The following is a 4,484-nucleotide window of genomic DNA, read 5'->3' as shown; positions in this document are numbered from 1 at the left end:
ACCCTATCACAACCCCAAGCCCATCCCCCTGTCAGGTGCCTTGTTATACTGCCCCCGGCATGCTCTGCTCACACTCTGTGCTGTCTCCCTTGTCTCCCTTTGTCTGTCTCCCCACCCCACCCAGAGTAAGTCCCTTAAGAATAGGGATTGTAGCTACCTAGTTCAAGGCCAGGTCCCCAGTGCCGATCTTGGTGCCCGGAAGACTCCATCTGGCTGGGCTGTGAGAAAAGCAACAAGCTCACCCAGACCAAGAGAAAACACATTGGAGGGAAAAGAAGCAGAATCGCAAGCTAACCTACCTGAGCCTGTTTTAATATCTGTAAAATGGGGGCAATAGCACTGCTGACCTGGTAGGGGTGTTAAGGGATCTGAGAGAACCTATATATTTAGTAGGTGCTCATAAACTCCCCACTTTTCCTCGTTTTTTTCTTAGGTTGGAGAGGAGCTGGGCTTTCCTGAGTTCCAGCCCTGAAGAAGGCTAATAAAGTTGATGGTGTCCTGGGGTCATGCAGTGTGGGTGGCTGGCTCAGGGCAGAGGAGAGAGAGGTGCCTGCATCCTAGATCTTCCAATTTATTGGAGAGTTTTTCCCTCGAAAGTTGGAAGCAGAAGAGGCCCTCCTCCCACTGTAGGCCTGCCAGGCTTCCTGGCAGCAGAGCTTGTGGTCAGCAGGGCCTAGAGGCGTGATCCTGCCAGATGACCAAATGTACTAGTAGCTGGTTGACTCTCCAGGAGAGTGGTCAAACACTGCGCCAGGGTGACCCTATGTCCAGTTTGCCTGGGTCAATCTTGATTGATATGACCCTGGGTCAATCCCAGTTGGAATGGGCCAGGTCAGGTTTGTGCCCATTGTCTGGTCATAACTACTAGTAGTACTCCCTTTTATTCTGAAGTGTCCTGCTCATCTGTAATAACTGGGCATACATATTCTATGATCCAGGAATCCTCTCCTAGGCATATACCCAACAGAAATTTGCACATCTACCCACCAAAACATATTATAGAACATTCACAGCAGCATTATTTGTATTAGCCCGAAACCAGAAACTATCCAAATGCCCTTCAACAGAGTGTATATATAAACTGTAATACATTCATACCACATAACTATGCAGAAATGAGAATGATCATTCTGCAGCTACGTGTAATATGGATGAATCGCGATGTAATGTTGAGCAAAAGAAACTAACTTAGGAAAGTACATGATTCCATCTACTCAATGCATATAACAGGTGAAACTAAAGGATGCTATCAGAAATTGGGATGGTGGTTACATAAGGCGGGCTGGAAATGTTATGTTTCTTGACTTGGGTACTAGTGACACAAGGATGTTGTTCATTTTATGAAAATCCACTGAACTGAACACAGTATTTGTGCATTTTCTGTATGTAGTTTTCATCAGTAAAAGGTTTACTTTAAAAGATATACTGTTTGGACAATAGATTAGGCAATTCCTATTCCTCTTCTCCCTGCCTCTTCCCATCTACCTTCCATGTTGGGCTGGACACAGAAAATTGTCACACCTTATTCCCAAGTCTTTCAGGAAACCTCTACTAACCACTACTCTTCCAAGGGCTGCAGTTGACTGGGAAGCAAGAGGTAAACTGATAAGCAAATACATCACTGGAGAGGTGTGAGACATGAATCCCCAGGGAATGCTAAAGGACACCCCCAACCTCCCACAACTTCTGCATTTCCAAGCCATGACTGGGAGCTTTATCAGGCTCCTGCTACCCCATTTAGCAGGACGGGGAAAGAACTAACACATATCGAGAAAAAAAAAAAAGTGAGCTTAACTTTCAGCTGTTCTGAAAAATAAAAGTTGACTTGAACTCCCCATTTTCTGCATATGTTTGTTGGGGTCACCAAAATTCACTGGGTTGTCCTTATAAAAACTGTGTAATTCAACTCTGACAATAAGAAAATGCTTCAGGTGACAGTTGGTCTGATATGACCAATTCCTCTGCGGCCCTTCAGGCCTTGACCAACTTGGTTGATATCCCAGGCCTCAAATGGCTCCCTCTCCCTCCCTGCTCCCCATGATCCCCCACCTATCTAAATCTCATTCGGGCCTGCTCAAGCCCATCTCCTCTAGGAGACTTCTCTAACTACCCCTACGTCCCATCCTCTCTCCTCCTGTAGCACTTACTAAATTTCTCTATAAGCACCTGACCCCCTAGTCTGTTTCAAAAGTGCAGGGAACTTTACTTTCTCACTGATTGTACCTCAAGAGCTTGGATCAGGTCTTGGTACATAGTAGGCCCTCAGGAAATACTGACTGAATTGGCAAATGAATGAATGAATGCTTTCTGCCTCATGGCATCTCAGAGATTGTTACTTAGCCTTCTCTGATGTGTTCCTGGTTCTGATTCCGCTAGACATGAAATTCGCTAAAGGGCTGTCTTATTCGTTTTTCTTTTATCCCTGCCACTCACCCTTCTGCTTAATAAATACTTATTGAAAGAAGAAAGGAAGTGATTTCAGGCGTTTGCAATCCAGAAAGCATGGAAGTGGGGGTCAGTGGGTAGTTATTTGGATTTCAAGGGTGTGGGTAATACTGGAGAACAAGCTACTATATTTGCCTACAAATTTATTTATACCTGCTTCCTTCCACAGAGGGATTGAGGTGGCTTACAAAAATACACATAATACAAGGTAAAAAACCAAATCTGAGAAAATCAGGACAAGGGGAAAGTAAGAGTAGGAAAAAATCAGACCAAGTTGGCTGGTGAGAAGTGGGCCAAAAAGTTGGCCAAGTTCTCCCAGAGCCCAATGGAAACGTAAGTCCCTTTCCCTTCCCCACATGCCTCTCAGGGGAGCCCACAGGCCACACAAGGCCATGGGCATCCATGGAGGGGCTGTAAGACTCCTCCCCACACCTCCCTGGGCTCCAAAGGCCTGGCCTAGAAGCCTAGGAGGGCTTGGGGAGGGCTGTGTCTAGGCAAATGCTGCTCTGCGAGGGCTATCCCTTGGCCCACAAGTGGGAGCCCAACTTGCTGACAGGGGCCTGTGACCTGCGACGGTAGGGTAAGGGCTGAAGGATCGTTCTTCCACTCAACGCTGCGAAGGTTCTGGAGCTAGCAACTCAATGCCATTCAGCCAAGTCTACTCGCGGCCTACTAAGCGCGCGCTCGGCATACAGAACACAAAGATGGAGGAAGCAGAGCGTCTTCCACCCCGCCCCACCCCCCACCCCCGGCTCCAGACAAAGGGGCATGTTGCCCCTCCCCCAGCCTCTCCCTCGCGTTCCCCTCCACCCTCAGGCCGCCCTTTGGTGACTTCCTCTTCCCTCCAGGGGCAGCCTGGGGACTTCTCAGGAACTACGTTTCACCTGGGCTCTGGGCGGGGAGCGGGCGCGCGAAGGGCAGCTCCCCGCCCACACCAAGCCTAGGACAGCCCCAGGCCCGCGCCTTCATCTTTGAACCGACTCAGTTGGCCCCCAGCGCCTTCCCGCCGGGCTGCCCCGCCCCCACCCGGCCGAGCACGTGCTGCCCCGGGTGGGGGCTGGGCCCACTCCCGCCTCGGCTCCCCACCCCCACCGGAAACATTCCTGAAACATTCCTGAAACTAGGAGGCCCGGCCCCTCTGGTTCCCCACCCCGCCTCCACTCCCGGATCAGGGTTTTCCAGGCGTCCCCCCTCCACCGCCAGCTCGCCCCCTGAGGAGGGGGCTGGGCCGGGGCCTCGGCTGACTGGGGAGGAAGACGGGGAGCGGAGAAAAACATGAGTCACAGCCGTGTGTCACTGCTCCGCATTGCAATTCCCTTCATCACAGGAGGTGTGGAAGGCCGCCTCAAGGACCACGGGCGGGGAGGTGCGCCCGGGAAGGCTCCGGGCCCGGCCTGCAGGGTGCGCCTCTGACAGCACCCCTTTCTTCTCCCACCTCCCTCCCCGCCATCTTCCCACTGGCTTCCTTTTTTTGTCGTGCAACAAGTCTTTGTTGAGCCGGGCGCTGTCGCGCATGGCGTGCGTGGACTCAGTCCCTGCCCTCAAAGTGCTTCTAGACGACCAGTGGTTCACGCTTTATTTCTTAAAAAGTCACAGTGGAGGGGGCCAGAGCACCAAGTGGGACCACGTTTCTCCAAAACACCTTCCAGGTCACCTAAGGGAGTTAACCTTCCCTCAGGTTTACCTGTAACGAGCGAATCGTTTCACTTCAAGGCTGCACCTTGATGGTTCACTCGCGGCCATTAATAAATTAAAACTCTGGATTTCACAAGTTTCACGTTTGAATTTCACAAGGCCTGGATATCACCAGTCAGCCACACGCGGGTTGGCACTGAAATGTACATGCTGACACCTGTCCGCCCAGGGGAAATCTACCAGCCGCGTATCTGGGCGAAGGGGGCGTTGAGTAGGCCGCGGAATTCCTTAACTAGCGAGTTCCTCTCCACCCCTCCCTCCCTCCCATGCGCGGACCCCGCAGGGACCTACGCCGCCTACGTCCTTCGCCCCGCGGGAATCAGGTTCACACACCCGGAAGGCCC

Source organism: Pteropus alecto, unplaced genomic scaffold, assembly GCF_000325575.1.
Source record: "Pteropus alecto unplaced genomic scaffold, ASM32557v1 scaffold202, whole genome shotgun sequence".
In the NCBI taxonomy this organism is placed as follows: domain Eukaryota; kingdom Metazoa; phylum Chordata; class Mammalia; order Chiroptera; family Pteropodidae; genus Pteropus; species Pteropus alecto.
Note: the sequence above shows the minus strand (reverse complement) of the source record.